Source organism: Rhinolophus sinicus, chromosome X, assembly GCF_036562045.2.
Source record: "Rhinolophus sinicus isolate RSC01 chromosome X, ASM3656204v1, whole genome shotgun sequence".
Taxonomy (NCBI): domain Eukaryota; kingdom Metazoa; phylum Chordata; class Mammalia; order Chiroptera; family Rhinolophidae; genus Rhinolophus; species Rhinolophus sinicus.
Window position 1 is genome coordinate 65,132,392 of NC_133768.1, and position 24,050 is coordinate 65,156,441.

General features: G+C 35.4%; 1 non-coding gene across 1 annotated transcript; it reads right to left on the reverse strand.

The window, feature by feature from the left end:
- Positions 1–11,188: 11,188 nt before the first annotated feature.
- Positions 11,189–11,293, reverse strand: LOC141569762 (U6 spliceosomal RNA). The gene has a single exon (XR_012493562.1). It is a non-coding gene; the product is annotated as a U6 spliceosomal RNA (small nuclear RNA).
- Positions 11,294–24,050: the final 12,757 nt, after the last annotated feature.

The following is a 24,050-nucleotide window of genomic DNA, read 5'->3' on the forward strand; positions in this document are numbered from 1 at the left end:
GCATCCTTGTCTTGTTTTTTTTATTTTAAGGAGAAGGCTTTTAGCTTTTTCACACTGAGTATGAGGTTAGCTGTGGGTTTGTCATATATGGCCTTTATTATATTGAGGTATAGTCCCTCTATTCTCACTTTGCTAAGAGTTTTTATCATAAATGGATTTTGTCAAATGCTTTTTCTACGTCTATTAATATGATCATATGATTTTTATCTTTCATTTTGTTTATGTGGTGTTTCATGTTAATTGATTTGCAGATATTGAACCAAACTTACATTCCAGTAACAAATTCTACTTGATCATGGAGTATAATCTTTTTAATGTATGGCTGAATTCAATTTGCTAATACTTTGTTGAGGGATATCGGCCTAACATATTCTTTTTTTGTAATGTCTTTGTTTGGCCCTGGATTGGGGTAATGGTGGCTTTGTAAAATGAGCTGGAAGCTTTCCATTCTCTTGAGCTTTCTGAAATAGCTTGAGAAGGATAGGTGTTAGTTTTTCTTTGAATTTTTGGTAAAATTCACCTGTGAAGCCATCTGGTCTAGGATTCTGTTTGTGGGGAAAATCTGATTACTGATTTGATTTCATTAGTAGTAACTGGCCTGTTCAGATTTTCTGTTTCTTTTTAATTCAGTATTGAAAGGTTGTATATTTCTAGGAATTTATCCATTTTCTCCAGATTGTTAAATTTGTTGGCATACAATTGTCTGTAGTATTTTCTTATAATCATTTGTATTTCTGCAGTGTCAGTTGTCATTCTCTTTCAGTTTGGATTTTATTTATTGAGATCCTCTCTCTTTCTTTTCTTGATGAGTCTGGTTAAAGGATTAACTTTATTTATCTTTTCAAAGAAACAGCTCTTGGTTTCATTTCTTTTATATTGATTTTTTAGACTATTTCATTTATTTCCTGTCTGATCTTTATTATTTCCTTCCTTGTACTCACTTTGGGCTTTGTTTGTTTGTTTGTTGTTGTTGTTTTTTCCATGCCTTTAGGTATAGGGTTAAATTTTTTGAGATTTTTCTTGTTTTATGAAGTAGGCCTGTATTGCTATGAATTTCCCTATTAGGACTGCTTCCATTATGTCCCATAAATTTTTGCATCATAGTGTTTTTGTTTTCATTTGTCTCAATGTATCTTTTAATTTATTCCTTGATCTCATTGTTAAACCCTTCATTATTTAGTAGCATATTATTTAGCCTCCATGTATTTGTGTGTTTTTCAATTTTTTAGTTGTAATTGATTTCTAGTTTCATACCATTGTGGTCAGAGAAGACACTTGATATGATTTCCGTCTTCTTAAATTTATTGAGACTTGTTTTGCTGCCTAATACATGGTTTATCTTGGAAAATGTTCCATGTGCACTTGAAAATGATGTATATTCTGCTGCTTTGGGATGAAATACTCTAAAAATGTGAATTAAGTTCATCTGGTTTAGTGTGTCATTTAAGGTTGCTATTTCCTTGTTGATTTTTTTGTCTGGAAGATCTACCCATTGATGTCAATGGGGTGTTAAATTACCCTCCTCTGACTATATTACTGTCAGTCTCTCCCTTTATGTCAGTTAATATTTGGTTTATGTATTTAAGTGCTCCTATGTTGGGTGCATAGATGTTTACAAGGGTTATATTTGTTGGATTGATCCCTTTACCATTATAAAATGTCTTTCTTTGTTTCTTATTATAACCTTTGTTTTATAGTTTATTTTGTCTGACATAAATATTGCTACTCCAGGTTTTTTCTCTTTTTCGTTTGCATAAAATATCATTTTCCATCCTTTTACTTTCATTCTGTGTATGTCTTTTGATCTGAACTGCATCTTTTTTTGACAGCATATATATGGGTCGTGTTTTCTTATCCATTCAGCTACCCTATGTCTTTTGATTGGTGCATTTAATTTAGTTACATATAAAGTGATTATTGATAGGTATGCAGTTATTGCTATGGTATTATTCATATTTATGTTTTTCCTCCCTGCCCCACACACTTATTCTTCTAAAAGAAATCCCATTAATATTTCTTGTAATACTGGTTTGGTGGTAATGGTTTCCTTAACTTTTTCTTGTCTGAGAAGCTCTTTCTCTCCTTTAATTTAAATGATCATGCTGCTGGGAAGAGTAGTCTTGTTTGTAGGTCCTTATTTTTCATCACTTTGAATATTTCCTGCCAATCCCTTCTAGCCTGCATCATTTCTGTTGAGAAATCAGCTGACAATCTTATGGGCGCTCCCTTGTAGGAAACTAACTGCTTTTTCTGCTGCTGCTTTTAGAGTATCACTTTGTCTTTAACCTTTGGCATTTTAATTATGATGTATCTTGGTGTGGGCCTCTTTGGGTTCATCTTGTTTGGGACCCTCTGCATTTTCTGGCCTTCTATGTCTATTTCCTTCACCAGGTTAAGGAAGTTTTTAGTCATTATTTTTTCAAATAGGTTCTCAATCCCTTCTTCTCTCTCTTATCCTTCTGGTACTCCTATGATGTGAATATTGTTACACTTGATGGTGTCCCCAAGGTCCCTTAAACTACTCCCATTTTTAAAAAATTCTTTTTTCTTTTTGCTGTTCTAATTGGATTATACTGCTACCTTGTCTTCTATAGCACTGATTTAATCCTCTGTTTCATTGAATCTGTTCTTAATTCCTTCTAGTGTATTCTTCATTTCAGTTATTGTATTCTTTTCTGACTGGTTCTTTTTTTTATGGTTTCTATGTCTTTTTGTGTGTGTGTGTGCTTACTATCTTTTTGTTGAAATTCTCACTGAGTTCCTTAAGAATCTTTATTGCCAGTGTTTTGAACTCTGTGTCTTGTAGATTCCTTGCCTCCATTTCATTTAGTTCTTTTCCTGGAGCTTTGTCCTCTTCTTTCATTTGGGACATGTTTTTTGTTTCCTCATATTGGCTGCCTCTCTGTTTGTTTCCATATAGTAGGTAGATCTACATCTTCCAATTTTTGGCAGGGTGGTTTATGTAGGAGGTGTCCTGTGGGGCCCAGGGGCATAGTCTTCCTTTTCACCTGAGCCAGATGCTCCAGGAGTGTCCCTTGTGTGGTTTGTGTGTGCCCTCCTATTGTAGTTGAATCTTGATTGTTGTTGGCAGGTCAGTGGGTGGAATTGACCCTCAGGCTGACTGGATGTGAGGATTGGCCATCACCACAGGGTACAAGCTGCTGTGCAGAGTGTGACCCTATGAAGTAGGATTCAATCTAGTGGGCTCTGGTGTCTGCCAAGACCACTCTTGTGGGACTAATCAGGTGGTGTTCTCTTCTGATTTAAAGCTGGCAACTAAACTTTGCTTGATGATTAAAGTAGCTTCTTTTCAAATGGTAGACTCTCTGATTTCCACATAAGGAGGCTTCATTGTGAGGCCATGATTAGGCAGAAGTTGCAGCAGTCACACTTCATCATATTAAAGCTAAATGAGATATCATAGCATAACATGCATTACTGACATATTTGAGTGTATTCCTAACTTTGTGCTGTGCTGATCCTTGAGCCTCCTGGGAGTAGCTCCTGTGCAGGCCAAGGTCAACCATTGCCTATTTCCACTCCAGGGCTACCTGGTAGGAGGTACAAAGCCATCCATAGTTGATTGCTGTCTTCGCGGGACCTGGAGGTGCTTGTGAGATGCCACACTGTGAACTGAGGCCAACCATCACCAGTACCAGTCCTGGGGTAGCTCCGCAAAAGGCCCAGGCCACCCCAAGGCCTGCAACCATCTGCTGGCTGTCCATAAGGTTCAGCTGCTGAAAGAAGCTGAGTGGCACGGGAGTTGGGTGGGGTGAGGTCTCAGGGAGTCACCAGCATTGGGTGAGTGGTGTTCAACAGGTTAATGTAGATTTAGATTTAGCACCAGTTTTGAGCCTGTGGCCAGTCTGCAAAAGGCTCAGAGCAAACCTAGGCCAGACACCACCTGCCTGGGGCCTGAGAACCCCCAAATGTTTTCCATGAAAGACTGCAGCACGGGTCAACACTAGCTGCCTGCCAACTATAAAAAAAACCTCTGGCATTAAGCAAGTTGAGTGGGGTGGAGTCCCAGGGATTCACCAGGTTGATGAAAATTCATATTTAGCCTTGTGGGGACAGTGCCCAACATAGGAAAGATGGAAGCTGCCTGCCAGCTACACAGGTAGAATGCTCAACACAGTGACAAGGGTGGCTTTCTCTCCAGCTCTTGCCCTGATACCGCACAACTTAATCTCCTCCTCTATGTCTCTGACACTTCTTGAGCCATAGTCTCTCTGCCAGAGCCCAGGGTGGTACCTGGGAGTGAGTGCCTCTGTGCTTTGGCCCTCTAAGACGATGCCTGCATTTCCAAACCCCTTCTGTTTCACCTGGATGGACAGAATCCCTGCTGATTTTCACAGCCAGATGTTGTAGGGCCTTTCCCTGGTGATGGTGCTCTGGGCTGGGGAGCCAAGTTTGGGGCTGGGAACCCTCACTCTTCAAGGAGGACCTCTGTAGCTGAGATATCCTTCCCAATTCTCGACAGCCACACTTGGGTGTGGGGGTCAGCCCATTCTGTATCTCTGCCCCTCCTACCAGTCTCACAGTGGCTTCTCCTTTATATCCCTAGTTATAAGACTTCTCTGTTCAGCTAGTCTTCGGATGGTTCTCCAGGTTGATTGTTCTATAATTCAGTTGTAATTTTAATGTGGTCTTGGGAGGAGGCAAGCACAGTGTTTACCTACTCCGTCATCTTGACTGGAACTCTTCCATGCATTTTCCATGTATCTTTGCTTAGTTTTCCACTGCCTGAAAAATGAAAATACTAATATTGATCTAAGAGTGTTATGATGATTAATCATTTGAAATATGAAACTAAAAAGACTTCAGATACCATAGTGTCATCCGTGAAACCTCTATCATCTCTCAAAAAGCAGATGCTGGATGTGCAACTAAACTTTGTTTGATGATTAAAACAGCTTCTTTTCAAATGGTGGGCTCCCTGAAATCTTGATTTCCACATAGGAAGGCTTCATTGTGAGGCCATGATTAGGCAGAAGCTGCAGCAGCCACACTTAATCATATTAAAGCTAAATGAGATATCATAGCATAACATGAATTACTGACACATTTTTTAGTCTATTCCTAACCTATGAACAAGATTTATGGCTAGCTCAACTACAAATCACAAGGTGACTTTTTTACTTGGAAACTTGTACTGAAATATTATTAGGCCATAGCTGGTCTGTGAAACAAAAACCCTGTAATTACCTACTCGCCAGGGATGAGTAACAATTTACGCCAAGTGAGAAAAACAGCAAACTCATGGGAAAACTGTTACCTTTCTTGTTAAGACTACATTGTCATATTTAGTGTCTGAAACAAGAGGTTAAGATCTTTGATTGTTAGCTAGGCCTTAGAAATGCTTTGCAGAGGCATAATTTTTTGGCAGGTGATACAGACCTCTAGGAACTTGGAAATACTGTATTCCCTTCTGGAGATTTTCTTCTTTGAACTCATTGTGCTACCAAGTTTATCTACCAAGAAATCAACCTTGAAGGAATTTGAACTTGTGAATCAGGGAAGGGAAAGTTTGTCAAACTTTGTTACTTAGATTCTTCAGTTACCCCTCTTGTTAAGACTGGTTCTTAAAAACACTGCTGGGAGATACAGATAGAGGAATAAGGCCTGGCGAGTTAAAATGTGATGGACTATTTCAGTAGAGGGGAGACATGTGCTACAGTATATAGTTCTGCCAGGAGAAGAGCTCAGAAAGTTAAGAAGAGGTTATGAAAGATTTGTGCCTGGAGAAATTGAGTCAATTATTCCACAGGGAATGCAGAAGAAAAGAACAGATGATATTAAACTTCAACATTCAGAAGAATTATTTCAGTTCTGTATTATCCTGTAATTATTACAGCTCTGCAGGTCTCTACTTGTTCTGCAGTATCTTACATTTTTGCTGAATGGTTTAGCACATCTGCAGTAAGAAAATGTGTAAAAAGGAAAAACTCAATGAATTTAATAATCTGTGGTTGGCTCGACAGCCTTAGGAGAGGATTCTAAAAATATATAAATTATTTCAGGGTCACTTAAACTGCTAGCAAATACTGTAGCTATTGGTTAGAGTAATGAAGGTTGACGCTTGCCCCAAAATGACACCCTGCCCCCCACCTAGAAAAAATGAAAGGTATGCAGCTCTGTCAGCATACATTTATTTATAAAGTGCTTAGAGAGCAGAATATCTAGAAACTATGGGCAGTTATACTCTGGTGAGCAAAACTCAGTGAAAAATTATTTTCTTGGGCTATAAGATTTTCCTTTTTGTGCTATTTTAATCTGAATGTGGATGCCCCACCCCCAAACTTCCAAAGTTAATGTGAACAGGTGTTGAACCACACAGGTTCTCAAAACTGGTATCCTTTGTGCTGGGGAGTGGGTAGGATATTCTAAAAAGGAATGGGAAATTCAGCCTTTAAGGTTCAAATGGCAAGATCCTAGGCACTATCTAGAACTGATGAGGAAAAAAAGGTGTGTAGACTTTCCGGGTAGTGGCTCTGTTGGTCAGGATTTTTTGGCCACAACTCAGTGTAATGTAGCATCACTGTGGGTGCAAACCCTTCATTCAAGTCCTCCACCTTTGAAATCCAGAATCATCATCTTGAACTTAACAGTACAATTTGATCTATTCATGCTTGCCAGATTGTATGGCAATGAAAGATTTGGTCTGTTCAATTTTTTCCTGGCTGCCTATATGGCAGGTTTGTATGACAGGGACTCAAGAAATCTGGGATCCAGCTTTCCCAGTACTGTCTTAATGACTTAGGAAGAGGCAGTTGTTTTGGTCCTCTTTGAATTTACTGTGCACATCTCAGTATAGCCATGGGGGTGGGGGTGGGGGTGGGGGATGCATTTGTTTGAACAAGAATCCTTAATGCTTTAGCTGCTTCTTAGAAAACAACTTAGTTTTTATCCTATAAGGCTTCTTTCTGCCTCCTCCTTAAAAAAAACCACTTTTCTTCCCTGGAAATCAATTTTATTTGAATACGAAACCATCTTGAGTGAATATTATAATGGTAGTAAGCTTACTATATTGGAATGAGTGCTCTACACTTCTTCAAGAAAAAAATTCAGATTAACTGTAATACAACCTCCAGTCAGCTCTCCTGCTGCAGACAGAAGGAAAAATGAGCTCTCATTGCCTGACCAGCTTTCTGTCGCAGAGGTTAGACTTTTATTGAATTGGGATCATTTTAAATTAACAGAAGAGATTTGAAATAACCAAATTGGACCCGTTTTTCATCTTCTCACAAACCCTGTGGAAGTATTTTTGTAAGAGAGTGCAACACTAGGTTTAACCTGAAAATGTTTTAATATTTCTATTATACACATTGTTTGGGCAGTTTAAGTTCAAGAGCAAAATTTCTGTGCTCTTCATTTCTTCTTCCTTACCTTGCAGACATCTTTAATTTCTCAAACTATGGTCCCATTTTTCACGTAGGTCTCTTAAGGCTGTCTAGCTTTTTAATGTAATGGTCATCTTCATATCTTAATAAAACAAAAATTGAATTATATGCACTACTGGGCAAGCATGACATGACTTTTGCTAGCCTGTGGAAGGTGTGAAAACCTGGGGGAAAATACTGTTCAATTTAAGTTCCACTTGAGCACACCGTAGTGCACTGGAAATGAGTTTAGTCTTAATGGCACTGAAAAAGGTAGAAGCAGGGAAAGGTGGAGATCACCGATTTGAACCTAATTAAAAAGACCTGATAAAAATGCTACCAAGCCAGATGGTAAAGTCAATTTCTTAGTACTGTGCTAGTCCAGGGGTGGAATATGTTCAGCAGTTGACATTCTGTGAGGGTGGACTGATAATATCAGCAGAGAAACCAAAAGGATTTTGTTAACACTGTCAGACTACTTTTTAAACTGTTTCATGCTTCTGTATCTAAGTGGAAAAAAAAATATGTAAATTCTCTATTTTAATCAAATTCCAAAACTCTACAAGAGCTTCAAGTATTTGATTACTATTGAATATCTCTAACAGAGACAAAATGTCTAATTTGAAAACTAAATACTAACATCGCTATAATATAATAGCAAATAGTGGAGTGGAAATTCAGCACACTAGAATGGTTATCATTCCTTGAGAAAATTGTTTTTCTTTAATTTAAAAATTTCAACAATTATTTGAAAACAATACTTGAACTAGCACACTTAAAGAAATAATACCCAAATTTAGGCAACTTTTGGTTACTCCAAATCCAAACATTTAGAACTTGGAAATCTCATCTGATCATACAATATGAGATGGATCATTCTTGAATATTTTTATTGCTATGACTAGGCAACATCTCTACATAAAATACATAAAAATAGTTAAATCAGAAAATTTCTTTTCTTCATCCAGGTCATTTTCTGTCATCAATATAGTGTTGCAACAAAGGATGAGTATGTATCCCAATAAATACTCAGATAAGGACAGATATGTATCCCAGTAAATACTCCCAAATACTCAAATGATGAATATTTATCCACATATATTGAGAACTATTAACAAATTTAATGGAATTAGGAACTGGTAAGCTATGTTTTGAAATGCTTTAATAGAAAAAACAAGGAGAAGTGTTTGAAAGATATCAGGTGCCTATTCGGGGATAAAGAGAAGGAGGATGGGGGTAAAAGAGTGAGAAAAAGGCAAGACTCTCACTGTTGACTAGTTTTGTCACCAGAAATTAACATTTGGAGCGTTAATTCAGAGCTCTGGTGTTCTTCCTCAGTCCCTTTGTTCTTCTGTGATGTAACCGAATAATTTATAGGTAACTAAGGCTTCCACAACAGCCAGAAAAGAGTAAATAGATCTGCCTTTTTTCCCCCAGTGAACAGCAAACATAATGCCTTGGATTTATAGTCTTCCTTTTCCAAATAGCTCAGGGGGAAGACAATTTGTCACCCAATTTATCTTAAATAGTGAAGAGCCTTTAACAAGAAGTTTAGGCAGTGTCAGGGACAAGGCTAATGAGGTTTGTTGAATCACAAGTTTTAAAAAGTAGGATGTTAGCTCTCTGCCTCCAAATAGGACTCACCCAGTATCACAATTTCTGAAATCTTTCATAAATTCTCCCAGGGCAATTTGTTTCTTGGACTGTTGTCAAGCACTGTACTTGCCACCCTAGCATTCCCAGGGCCATATGAACCACAGAACAAAGGACGTTTCGAAACTATTCTGCTCCTGAGGCATACAAATGGCAGACTAAAGTCCTTGTCGGAATGTTCTTCATTGCAGCTGGAGAAATGGAGGCTTTGCTCTTTTTGTTGGCAGTCGCCATCTCCCAAACATTGTTTGCTCACTACATTGGGTTCTCCAGTGGTATATCTGGCTCTCAGTCTTCCAGTTCTTCTTTCTGGTGCATCCCTGGATAGCATTCATATAACGTTTAGACTTAAATTTGAATTTGTATATTTTACACAATTTTCAGTGAAAGCATTCCCCCAATAACCAATAATAGAATTTTGAATGAACAAATTATTATACATACAAAGGCTAAAATATGCAGCCATTATCCTGGTTTTTAATCAACTGTATTGAGTAATAATTTACACACAGTGAACTGCATCCACTAAAAGTGTACAATTTGATGAGTTTTGACAATTATATATGTCCATAAAAAATTACCATAGATACATACCATTTTCCTCACCACCAAAAAATTGTGCATGCCACTTTGCAATCCATCCCTCAGTCTGTATGTTCCAGGCAACCGATTATCTGCTTTCTGTCCCTCTAGATTAGTTGTATTTTCTATAATTTCATATAAATAGAAAAACACGGTATGTACCTTTTTTGGCTAGCTTCTTTCATTTAGCATTATTATTTTCTGACACATTCATTTTGTCAGTTGTATTAATAGTTCATTCCTTTTTATTGCTTGGTAGTATTCCATTATATGAATATACCACTTTTTATTTCTCTATTGACTTGTTGATGGACATTTGGGTTGTTTGAAGTTTGGGGCTATTACAAATGAAGCTGCTATTAACATTTACACACAGGTTTTTGTATGTGTATACTTTCATTTTCTTGGGTAAGTACTTAGGAGTGAATTGGCTGAGTTTTATAATAGGTGTATGTATATATTTTTAAGAAACAGCTAAATTGTTTTCCAAAAAATGTACTGTTTTACATCCCCTCTGGTAATTAATTAAAATGCCAATCATTGTATCCTCACCCAAACTGGGATTTGCTTTAGTTTTAGTCATTTTTAATATGTTTCTACTTGGTATAACATTATAGTTTTAATTTGCATTTTCTTGATGACTGATATGCTGGGTATCTCTTCATGTGCTTATTGGCCATTTGTGCATATTCCTTTGTGAAGTGACAGTTCAAATATTTTGTTCATTTCTTTTCTTTTTGAGGGGGATATTTTATTATTGAGTTGTGAGAACTCTTTATATAATCTGAATACAAGTCCTTTGTTAGAGGAAAGTACTGTAAGGTATTTTCTTCCAGTCTGTGGCTTGTATTTTTATTTTCTTAAAAAGGTCTTTTGACGAGAAATAGTTATGAAGTTTGACAAAATCTAACTTAATAGGTTTTTTCTTTTATGACTATTGATTTCTGGGACTTGCCAAAAAATGTCCTTACTCCAAAGCCATAAAGATTTTCTCCTATGTTTCCTTCTAAACCTCTACAATTTATTTTTTTATATTGAGACCTATGAACTATTTTTAGTGAATTTTTATGGATTGAGGTAAGGGTCAATATTATTTTTTTCCCATAAAGATATCAAGTTCCAGCATTATTGTTTAAAAGACTTTCCTTTCTCCACTGAACTGTCTTGACATTTTTGTTGAAAAATATTGTGACCATATATTTAGGTCTATTTCTGGACTATTATTTGTCCTTTGATCAGTATGTCTATCCTTTCCTCCATATCACAATGGATTACTATTGCTTTATAGTAAGTCTTGAAATCAGGTATTTTCTTTTTAAGATTTTTGTTAAAACTGTAGCTAACATACAATATTATATTAGTTTTAGGGGAACACCATAGTTAGTCAATATTTATGTACTTAAAGAAGTGATCACCATGATAAGTCCAGCAACCATGTGACACTATAATATGCTATCACAATATTATTGACTATATTTCCTATGTTGTATATTACATCCCCATGACTTATTTGTTTTACACCTGGAAATTTGGACCTCTTAATCTCCTTCACCTTCTCTTCCCCCCTTTAAAAAAATATGGAACACTTCACGAATTTGCATGTTGTCCTTGCGCAGGGGCCATGCTAACCTTCTCTATCATTCCAATTTTAGTATGTGTGCTACCGAAGCAAGCATTCCCCCTTTTTTAAAATTTTGAATTATAGTTGACATTCAATATTATTTTATATTAATTTCAGGTGTACAGCATAGTGGTTAGACATTTATATAATTTAAGAACTGATCCGCCTGATTAATCTAGTCCCCACCTGGCACTGTACACAGTTATTATAATATTATTAACTATATTACTTATGCCTTACTTTACAGCTCCATAACTGTTTTGTAACTACCAATTTATACTTAATCCCTTCAACTTTTTCACTCTGCCCCCCAAGCCCTTCCAATCTATCACTCCAACAAATCTAGTATCCATCTGACACCATACATAGTTATTAAATTATTGACTATATTCCTTATGCTATACTCTGCATCCCCATAACTACTCTGTAACAACCAATTTGTACTTCTTAATTCCTTCCTCCTTCACCTTTTTTCACACACACCCCTAAGCCTCCTCCCATCTGGCAACCATTTAAATGTTCTGTGTATCTATGAGTTTGTTTCTGTTTTATTTGTTAATTTTTTTCTTTAGATTCCACATATAAGTGAAATCACATTGCATCTGTCTTTCTCTGTCTGACATACTCCACTCAGCACAATACCCTCCAGGTCCCTCCATGTCACCACAGATGGCAAGAACCCATTCTCTTTCATGACACAGCAATATTCCACTGTATATATGTACCACCTCTTCTTTACCCATTTTTCCATTGACAGACACCCAGGCTGCCTCCACATCTTGGACATTGTAAACAATGCTGCAATGAACATATGGATGCACAGTTTCCTTTGAAGTAGTGTTTTGAGATTCTTCAGATAAATACCCAGAAGTGGAATTACTAGGTCCTTCTTTGTCTCTTGTTATAACCATTGTTTTAATGTCTCTTTTGTCTGGTATAATATTACAACTCCAGCATTTTTTGTTTTCTTTCAGTTACATTTCCATGAAATATCTTTTTCCATCCCTTTCCTTTCCATCTGTGTGTGTCTTTCAATCTGAAGTGAGTCTCTTGAAGACAGCATATGTAAGGGTTTTGTTTTCTTATCCATTCAGCCTTCCTGTGTCTTTTGTTTGGAACATTTAATCCACTTACATTGAAAGTAAGTGTTGATAGATATGTAGCTATTGCCAATTCATTATTCATAATTTTGATTTTTTTTTTTCCATCTTAAACAAGTCCCTCTATCATTCCTTGTGATACTGGTTTGGTGGTGATGAACTCCTTTAGCTTATTTTTTTCTGGGAAGATCTTTCTCTGTCCTTCAATTTTAAAAGATAACCTTGCTGGGTAGAGTATTCTTGGTTGTAGGTCCTAACTTTTCATCACGTTAAATATTTTGTGCCAATCCCTTCTTTTCTGCAAAATTTCTGTTGAGAAATCATCTGACAACATCATGGGAGCTCCCTTATAAAATACTAGTTAACTTTCTTTTGCTGTTTTTTAGGATTATCTCTTTGTCTTTAACCTTTGGCATTTTAATTATGATGCGTCTTGGTGTGGGCCTGTTTGGGTTCATCTTGTTTGGGACTCTGTGCTTCCTGGGCTTGTATGTGTATTTGCTTTGTCAGATTAGGGAAGTTTACTGTCATTATTTCTTCAAATAAGTTATCAATCCCTTACTTTCTCTCTTCTCCTTCTGGTATCCCTATGATGTGAATGTTGTTTTGCTTGATGTTGCCCCAAAAGACTTAAACTGTTCCTACATTTTTGGATTCTTTTTTCTTTTTGCTATTCCAATTGGGTGGTTTCTGTTACCTTGTATTCCAAATCACTGATTCAGTCCTCTGCTTCATTTAGTCTGCCGGTGATTCCTTCTAGTGCATTCTTCATTTCAGTTACTATATTATTCACTTCTGATGGGTTCTTTTTCATGGTTTCTATGTCCTTTTTTATGCTTGCTATCTTTTTGTTGAAATTCTCACTAAGTTCTTTGAACATCCTTATAACCATTGTTTTCAACTCTGTCTCTGGTAGGTTGCTTGCCTTCATTTCATTTAGTTCTTTTTCTGGAGTTTTCTCCTGTTCTTTCATTTAGGATGCATTTCTTTGTTTTCTCATTTTGGCTGCCTCTCTGTTTTTGTTTCTATGTAGTAGATAGATCTTCTATGTCTCTCAGACTTGGCTGGGTCACCTTATGTAGTAGGTGCCCTGTGGGACCCAGTGGCACAGTCTCCCTTGTCACCTGCTCCAGGTGCTCCAGGAGTGCCCCTTGTGTAGGTTGGGTGTACCCTCCTGTCATAGTTGAGACTTGACTGGTATTGGTATGTCACTGGGTGGAATTGACCCTTAGGCTGATTGGCTGTAGGGTTTGGCCACGTCCACAGCTTACGGGCTGCTGAGCGGGGAGTTGAATGCATGGAGTGGGATTCACCCAAGTGGGCTCTGGTGTCTGTTGAGATAACCCTTTGTGTGTCTTGCTATGAGGGTAATTTGGCAGTGCTTTCCTGTGGTCTGAAGCCAACTTCCAAGTATGTTAGTTCTGGGCCTTTTGGGAGTGGCTCTAATGCAGTCCTAGGTCACCCACAGCCTGTGACCAGTCAGGGACTACCTGGTAATAGCTACAAAGCTATCCATTGTTGATTGCTGCCTGTGCTAAACCTGGAGGCGTGTGGGAGAGGCCACATTGCAAACTGAGGACGTCTGCCACCAGTTCCAGGCCTGGGGTAGCTTTGCAAAAAAGCCAAGACAACCCAAGGTCTGCTAATACCTGTCAGCTCCCATAAAGTTCAGCCACTGATATAGCGTCATGCAGTATACAAGTTGGGTGTGACAGGGTCTCAGGGAGCCACTAGAATGGGAGGAATTGTGGTCACCATGTTAATATAGATTCTGGTTTGGTGCCAGTGCTGAGCTTGGAGCTATTCAGCAAAAGTCTCAGAGCACACTGAGGCCAGTTGTCTCTTGCATGGGGCCTGTGGACTCTAATAGTTTTCCAAGAAAAATTGCAATGTAGGCAGGGCTGGCTGCTCACAAAGTGCTTCTGGCATGGGGGAGTTGGGTGGGGCGGGGTCCTAGTGGAGTCAGCAGGGTGGAGCAAGCAGAGCTCAACAGGTGACTCATGTTCAGTTTTGGCCATGAGGGGTAGGACTCAACATAAAAAAAATGGTTCCTGCCTGTTGGCTGCATGGGAGCAGGACCCCACACAGGAAAAATGGTGACGGTCCTCCAGTGCTTACTCTGAAGCCACACACCTCAGTCGGCCCCCTGTATCCCTCTGATACCCCCCTCCCCAGTCACCATTTCTCCACCAAAGCCCAAGGTGAGTGCCTACAAGTGAGATTTTGCACGCCAGCCCCTTAAAATGATATCTGGATTTCCTGCAGCCTGCCATCCCACCCAGTCATTTGGAATCCCTACTGTTTATCACAGCCAGATGTTGTGGAGGTTCCTTTTCTCAGCACCAGTACTCTGGGCTGGGGAGGCCGGTGTGGAGCTGGGGTCTCTCACTCGTTTGAGGGGAACCTCTGTAGCTGAGAGATCCCTCCTGGTTTTCAGTCACTACATGGAGGTTTGGGGCCAGCCTGTTTCGTGTCTCTACCCTGCCTACCAGTATCGATGCAGCTTCTTCTTTATATCCTTAGTTATAAAACTTCTCTTCAGCCAGACTGCAGATGGTTCTCTAGGTTGATTGTTCTATAATTTAGTTGTAATTTTAATGTGTTCATGGAAAGAAGCAGGCAGGGTGTTTATCTACTCTGCCATCTTGGATCTCTCCGAAATTAGGTAGATTTTTAAAAATTGTTCTTTTTAAAAGTTGCTTTGACAATTTTAGGTCACTTGCATTTTTATGTACATTTAGAATCAACTTGGCAATTTCTTAAAAAAGATCCCCACTGGAATTTTTATTTGGATTGTGTTGAATCTACAGATTAATTTATGAAGAACTGATAACTTAAAACCTTGAATTTTCCAGTCCATGACCATGGCTCTTTTATGATATGTTTTTAATTTCTGTCAGCAGTATTTTGCAGTTTTCAGTCAGGAGATATTTCACGTTTTTTTCAAAGTTTTTGTTGTTGTTGTTGTTGTTAAATTATTTCTATTTTGGGAGAGGGACTGTTATCAAATAATTTTTAAAAATTCTATTTTCCTCTCATTTGGTAGCATATAGAATGTAATTGATTTTTGGATAGTTACTTTGTATCCTATGACCTTGCCACCTTCATTTGTCAGTTCTATTGTTTTGTAAAATCTGTAGGATTTTCTAGATAAACAATCATGTCATCTGTAAATAGAGACCATTTTACTTCTTCCTTTCCAATCTTTATGTTTTCTATTTCTTTTTCTTGCCTTATTGCAATCTCTAAGACTATCAGTATAACATTTAGTGGAAAGTGTTCGATGTTTCACCATTAGGTAGGCTGTTAGTTTACTTTTATTTTCTCTTTTTGATAGGTGCCATTAATCAGATTGAGAAACTTTTCTTCTATTCCTAGTTTGCTGTTTGTTTCTTTTTATTTTTAACCATGAATTGTTGTTGAATGTTTTCAAATTCTTTTTCTAGATCTATTGAAATGATTATGTGTTTTTTTCTCCTTTATTCTGTTAATGTGGTGAATTGTATTGACTTATTTTTTAATGTTAAATAACCTTTCATTCCCGGGATAAATCAAAGTTATTGTGTTACCTTTTCAATATGTGGTTAGACTTGGTTTACTAATATTTTATTAAGGGTTTTTGCCTATACATTTATGACAGATAGTGGTTTCTTTCTTTCTTTCTTTCTTTCTTTCTTTCTTTCTTTCTTTCTTTCTTTCTTTCTTTTTCTTTCTTTCTTTTATTCTTTCTTTCTTCCTTTCTTTCATAATATCTTTGTCAGGTTTTGATATTACGATAATGGTGGATTCATAAAATCATTTGGCAGGAGCTCCCTCCTCCTCCATGTTCTGAAAAATATCTGTTTTATCCTGTCAAATTTGATAGGTTATATATATCAAGAATTTGTCCTTTTACAGTAAGTTATTGAAATTGTTAAAATAAAGCTCTTCAAACAATTCTTGAAATTTTAAAATATCTTCTTAATATCTCTAGGACATGCTTTGCTAACTGCTTTTTCATTCCTGATAATGATTTATATTGTCTCTTTTTTCCTTAATCAACCTAGCTAGGGTTTTGTTTATGTTTTCATAGAACTGGCTTTTGACTTTATTATTATTTTTTCTGTATTATCTATTACATTTATTTTATTTTCTTCCTACTACATACTTTTGGTTTATGTTCTTATATTTTTAGCTTCTTCAGGTGGAAATTAAATCATTAATATTAGTTTTTTCTTCTTTTCCAATACAAGCATTTAAAACTGTAAATTCCCTTCTAAGCACAGTGATTTTTTTTTTAAAGCACAGTATTTTGATATTTTATTTTCATTACCATTCATTTAGAAATAATTTTTGGTTTTCTCATTTCCTTTGTCACTTCTTCTTTGGTCATAGATTATTTAGAAGTATCTTAAATTACAAATATTTGAGGATTTCCTAGATTCCTGTTGTTATTGGTTTCTAATGTAATTCTGTTGTGTTCTGTATTATTTCAACCATTTTTAGACACATTGAGATCAGTTTTATGGTCATACATTGATGAATATACCATGTGTATGTGAATATACCATGTGCATGTGAAAAGAATGTGTATTCATAGTTTTTGGGTAGTCTATAAATATTGATCAGATCACCCTGCTTGATATTGTTACTCAGATTCCCCTGTTTAACTTGATTTTTGTCTAGATATTCTATTAATTACTGAAAGAAGGGTGTTAAAATCTCCTATATGATTTTGGAAATGTCTGTTTCTCTCTTTAATTCTGTGAATTCTTGTTTCATGGATTTTGAAGTTCTGCTATTAAGCACATGTACATTTACAATTTTTCCTGACAGATTTATTCTGTTATCATTATAAATGTTACTCTTTACCTTAGTAATACTCTTTGTCATAAAGTTTCTGTCAGCTAATATAAATATAGCTACTGTGACCCTCTTATGCTTACTGTCTGCATAATAATTCTTTTCAATTCATTTTTTCACGTATGTGTGTCGTATTTAAAGTATGTATGTTATAGGCATTAAAAGTAATGTATGTTTAAGACAGGGTCTTGAATTTTTAGCATTTCTGATAATCCCTATCTTTTAATTGGGGTGTGTCATCTATTATCATTTAATATAATTATTGATATGGTTGTCTTTAGATCTATTGGTTTTTGTTTGTTACCTCTTATTTTTTCTGTCTGTCTTCCCCACTTTCCCTCCTTTAGATTATTTGAATATATTTTAGAATTTGATTATAATTTATCTATTAGCTTCTTAACTACATCTTTTAAAATTTTTTTAGTAGTTGCTCTAGGGATTACAGTATACATTCTGAAGTTGTCGTAGCCTTCTAAGGATCAATATTTTACCACTTACATAAAATACCTTACAACACATGGGTCCATTTTCCACCCTTCCTCACCTTCTTTGAGGTAATGTTTATCATAAATATTACAACTACCTGTAGTTTCACTCCACAAGAGAAGGTATTGTTTGCTTTAAATAGTTGCACTACATATGGATATTTATTTAAGAAGTGATCCCTTGATTGTACACCTGAAATTAATATAATATTGAATGTCAGCTATAACTGAAAAATTTAAAAAAGGGGGGGAAGGTAAAGAAGAATAAGAAGTTCAAAGTTCCAGCTATAAAACAAATAAGTCGTGGGGAATGTAATGTACAGCATAGGGAATATAGTCAGTAATATTGTGATAGTGTGGTACAGTGTCAGATGGTGGCTGGACTTATGGTGATCACTTCTTTGGGTATATAAATGTTGAATAACTATGGTGTATACATGAAGCCAATATATTTTAATAAAAATATCTTTAGAAAAAAAAATATATAGTTGTACCTATTTTAAAGAAATTAAGAGAGAAAATGGTCTTTTATTTTCACTCAAATATTTACATTATTTTGATTCTTTTCATGTATTTTTGAAGAACCAAGATTTTTTCAGGTGTCATCTCTTTTCCACTTGAAAATTTTTCTTTGGCATTTCTTATAGTTCTGATCTGCTGGTAACGAATTCTCTTATTTGTCTTTTGTCTGACAACATAAAATTTATTCTATGCCTGTTGCTTCTTCCAAACTTTGACTCTTCTCTCAAATCCACATGCTTTTAATTTATAGTATTTAATTTGTCAGAGGATTGTTTTAAGTTTACTCACCCATACTGGAAGTAGAATTCCCATTAACCTGTTTTAAAAAAAAAAAAAAATTTGAAACATGGGAAAGTGTTGATGCAATAATGATAAATGAGGAATATGATGATTAGCAGAATGTATTCCAGTTTTTGAAACAATGTAGTTATACATTTATGATGTATAGAAATGAAAAGGAAACTTATCTAAGTCCTAATAGGAATTATTTCCTGGTTGTTGGATTACGGCTGATTTTTACTTTATTCTTTGGAACTTGCTATAAGTCATATTTTTAAGAATAGCACATTTAATTTTATGATCAGAAAATAACAAAATTGACTTAAAATGATGCTGGAAGGCAATGAATTAATAAATAATAAATGAATCATATAGCCAGTAAATCCTTTAGTATTTCAGAGGAAGAAAAGATTATTATCTTGACCAGAAGATCAGAACAGTTTTTCACGGAGAAGGTAGGATATGAAATGTTTCTAGAAGCAGACAGTTTAAACAAGTGTTGGGTGATAATGGTGAAGTGGAAGGGACATTTCAATATTTTTCTTATTATGGAATTTTAGTCCTTGAATTCAAGAAGGTATATGGCAAGCTTGTCTCTTTTTTGAGTTGCACTATGAGTTTGTTTCATTGCATTTCATCCATAGTCTGATTCTGTTAGCAAGGGTAACCAAGGGATAGGTTACTCATTGAGCCTTCAGCTTGGTTTCTATTTCTGGCTCATTGGCTGGGACTGGGGAAGTAAGCAAGAGAAGAATGAAGTAATTTAAAATTTTATTTAACTTTTTATTTGTATTTCTTTCTTTTTATCTCCTTCAACATTTTATTTTTCATCTAGGGAAATATTCGCAAACTGTGATAATGATCTCATAAACTTCCATTTTCAAATTTCTTGGGAGAATTATTCCTTGTTTCTCTGATGTCATTTTCTCTGCTGTTATCTTCTATTTTTTTTTTTTTAAAAACACACATTTTTTAAATTAAAAAATTGAAAATTTAGCTTGCAATTAAAAGTTAAATGTTTTAAAACATATCATGTAGCATTTTGTTAGGAAGTTCAAAAAGCTAATTTGGAATACAATATGACTATTTTGCTTTCTAATTTTAACAAAATTTTAAATGAACAAGCCGCCACTTGCTGGAAACATCAAATTATGTAAACATTTTTTTTTTTTTTATTCTTTGAAACTTAACTTTTATATGAAAAGAGCAAGTTATAATAAAAATATACTGCATATAAGTTATTAAATCACAAATCCAGCCTCCAGGGTACATCCTGGAGTGAACACTGACTAAAGCCATATTGCCCTCCCATCCTCTACAGGGATCACTGATGTTCACTATGATGAGCCTGAGGCCTTGCAAGATTCTGAATCTTCAAAGGAAGATTCAATTATGTTGTGAATACAACACAGATAAATGAGCTTATATATGTTAGAAAGATTACTAGTAAGAGTGTTGGAATTGTAAAGTTTTTTCTTAAACATCAGATAAAAATTATTTTAATCAAAGTACCCTATATCTTGAACATCTGAGCTAATGCTTACACATTAAATGCTTATACATTTTGAAATAGTATAACCATGCAATATTCTTAGAAAAAATATAGTTTATAATAAATGAAATGATACTTTGTGTTCATTTTCTTGTCAGTATTCTATATATTTATCATTGCAGTTAGTCAAGTTTTCTAATACGTGGGCGTCCAAATCATCTCTCTACAATCAGCAATAATAAATATCAGGACAATACTGGATCATTAAAGAAATGTATACTTTTTAATGAGGCTCTAAAGAGCACTTTTTCACTGATCATTTAAAATTCACTTAAGCATCTGGAATAGATATGGCTACTACAACTTTCTGTGAAGTTGGAAATGTTCTGTATCTGCAATGTCTGTTCCAATAACAATTAGTCACATATGGCAATTGAGCACTTAAAATAAGGCTAGTGTGCCATAAAGACTGAATTTTAATTTTTATTAAATTAATTAATTTAAATGGCAACATGTGGGTAGATTTAGATTTTGAGTCCTCATATATTATTGAAATGCTAAAGTGATGATAAAACTTTAAGTAGTTTTTCCTTCCTTTGTCTTCCTTAATTCTGAATTGAGAATTTAGTTAGAAATTAAAAATTCAGAAAAGCTTTTTAATCCATCCCAGTCGGTCTCCAAATAAACAAGAAGAGGATGACACAATTGAGCATACAATCCTAATGTTTAAGTTGTTCGTCCATTTGTGACATGGTTTAAACGTTCTCCTGACTTAATTTTTTTTGAAATGCTCTGTATTTGATACTCTGTTAAACTGGTTCAAATTGTTTAAAAATTATATGCATAAAATTAAAAATGAATATTAAAGTTTGCTAAAATATTTATATTTATTCTTGAAGAAAAGAAGCCTGAATACCTAGTCTTGTTGTGCAAATCATATAAAATTATTTTCACTGTCTGTGGATTTTGGTAGTGGCTAATATCCTAATATACAGCATGACAAAAATTTCTCAAGTGAAAGGAGAATGTAATAATTAAGCACATTTATCCCTCTTCAAATTCTATCATCAAACTTTTAATGGTTTGCCATGAATACCTTCTAGCAGTTAGGGTAAGAAATATTTACTGCACATAGCTCTTCCCCTTTTTCTGTGGTAAAACATTTTATGAAACAGTGGTGGTATGTTGTGACAAGAGGGGGATTACACAAGTTAAAATACTATAAAATGCCGTACACTTTATATACTCATCTAGGTATTCTTGATCTCCCTCTCTCTCTCTCTGTCTTCCTCCCCCAACACCCCCCCCCCTCCTGAATTTGAGACTTGAGTACTTTTAGTGTACTATTATTCATAGATTTAATGGGCATCATTCTAGTCATAGTTAGGGGAAAAATAAATTTCTTCTTATGCTCAACGGGCCTTTTTGGACTAGCATTCAATATTTTGCCTTTAACTTTTTATTTGTTAACTTTCCCTTCATCGTAGCCTCTCTTTCTGCTCCCTGACTGAGGTTAAGGTAAGAAGTCCTGACAAAAAACTTGAGGAAAGGAAGGAAGAGCAGTCATCTGCAGGCTCCATTTTCATCTGCAGGGTCGCTATAATATAAGATATGGCAGGTCTAACGTTCTTGGTCTTTAAAAGTGGCTTATAGCATACTCCAGTTAACTGTTTAGGCCTTCCGTTCCTCACCCCCCTACTGTGGAGTGTCTTGTTAATGCTGGGAAATCTGTCGATTACATGTTGCCAATCCCCACTGAAGACAGGAATAAGTGCTCAATTGCATTTCAACGTTATTTTCCACTTTTAATACCCACTACGCTATGGCTCAGCAGAGCACTTTGTAGATGGCTACATTCAAATTTGTTTTTCTATCAATATAATGTTGTAAAATTTGCCCTAATGGCCTTAATCTGTATTATATGCTGTATAGATAATAGGATAATTTTCCTAATGACAATAGCTAATATGTGCTATGCATATGGAACTCTAAATTGTGATAATAATGCCTTTTGGGTGACTGTAGTCTCCACTTTTCTGATGTAAGATTTTGTAAAAATGGCTAGTGATTTTACTGATTATTCCCAAATGGTTCAATGAACACATTCTTAATGATGCTATGAATAAACTTTTAAAAATTATTTTGCTCAATAAAGTGCCTATGTAGTAGGAGTTTTAAGCCCTGCAAAATTTACTCAAAAGAATTTGATCTTTAAATGTTGCAGTCAATAATTGATTTTATTTATTTTAGAAAAAAAATAATAGCTCTTTTAAAATCGAAAAGTGATTCCAGAATTGAGACTTTTGTTCATTGCACACAATATTTATGTCTGTACACTTATAAAGATCTAAAAAAAGGCCTTTTCAAAGGAAAACTGTACTTCCTAAACTCTTAATGCTTTGCCTCTATCTGGTTCCAGTAGCTTGCTAAGGCTCTCCACTGATTATGTTGCGACACTGATGGAGTGCATTGTTGTGGTGATACAACTGTATGAGCACCACAGGAATTAAAGGAAAAGGGAAAATTCATTTGCAAAGATTTGAAAGAATGACTCAAAAGAATGGATTCTGGTACTCCTTTCAGTGCTTATGCTTCTTTCCTTGTGAAAAAAGAAACATCACCCTTAGTGTGGCAGGTCAATAGAACTAGTTTCTTAGATTGAAAAACAAAACAAAACAAACCAAAAACACCAACAAACTGTCCAAGGATCATTCCTGTCCTGGCTGAAAGATTCTATACTCTGAGAGATTGCAGAAGGTACTGATAAAGAAATCCTATCTTTCTTGTCTATGGCCCTTTAGGTGTCAGACTATCTCAGGATTTAGTACTGGTTATCACTCTGTATTCATTCAGGAGTACGAAGTAATTAGAAGCAACTTATAGTTTGTCAGAAAAAGAAAGCAGTCCTTCATAAGACCCACACATGTATAGTGACTCCGTGAAAAGTAATTATTCTAAGGTGTTTTACCTAAGGCCCAAGAAGCTAAATCTTGAGATGGCATTTTGCTTATTCTAGCTCTCTAGATAATTAAACCTATTAAAATTGTTCTAAAATTATAGAAGCAATCTATACTCTTTGTAAGACAATACAGAATGATACAGTGTTACATAGGAAAGTATTATTAGGTCAACTAAAAAATTGGCATATGGTTGGTAGACTAGATAAAAGTATTTTAGCAATGTTAAATTTTATGAAGTTGACAATTGTACTGTAAAAATGTAAGACATTTAGTACGTAAGTATTTAGAGGAAATGCTCACCGAACTATTTAGGAGTGAAGAGCTTTATTCCACTTACTCTCGAATGGTTCAGAAAAAAATGTCATATATATATATACACATATATATATGTCATATCACATATATATATATATATATATATATATCTGTGTGTGAGTTTATGTAGAGGTATGTATATATGGGAGAGAAATAGCAAAAAATAAAGCAAATGGAGTAAAATGCTTATATTTGAATCTTTGTAAAGGATATGTGGGGGTTCTTTGTACTACTGTTACTTTGTTACTCTTCCAACTTTCTTTTAAGCTTGTAATTATTTCAAAAAAAGTTTAAAAAATAAATGGTAAAAGGTCCTCCTATCCAGGTATTTTTCTATGTATACATCACACACAAGATGTTTTAAAATGTAAATCGGATAATGCGATATATTTAATTTTGTGCCTAGATTTTGTTTTCTTTTTCACTTATTAATATATATTGAATTGTGTTAGTGTTTTGGGCACCTGATTTCCAAGTATAGGTTTATCTTATTGTAGTCAAGCTTCTTGAGGACCTGGTGCTCTGTCTTTGTCAATGGCCCACTGAATCCTATACATGCGTTTTAAAGAATTTTGTCAACATTTGCATAATAGTAAGAAATATCACTTTGAGAAAACCATAATATTTCTGGGGTCCTACTATGGGGGAAAACCACGCTATGAAATCCAACTTAAATTGTTCTTTTATTCACTTAGGTAAAAGATAGTTCATTCATATGTTTCAAAGTTCAAACAGTGCAAAAGGGCACATCGTGAAAAGCATTCTTTCTACCCTTTTTCCTGCTACCCAGGCCCTCTTTTCAGAAGCAGTCAGTGTT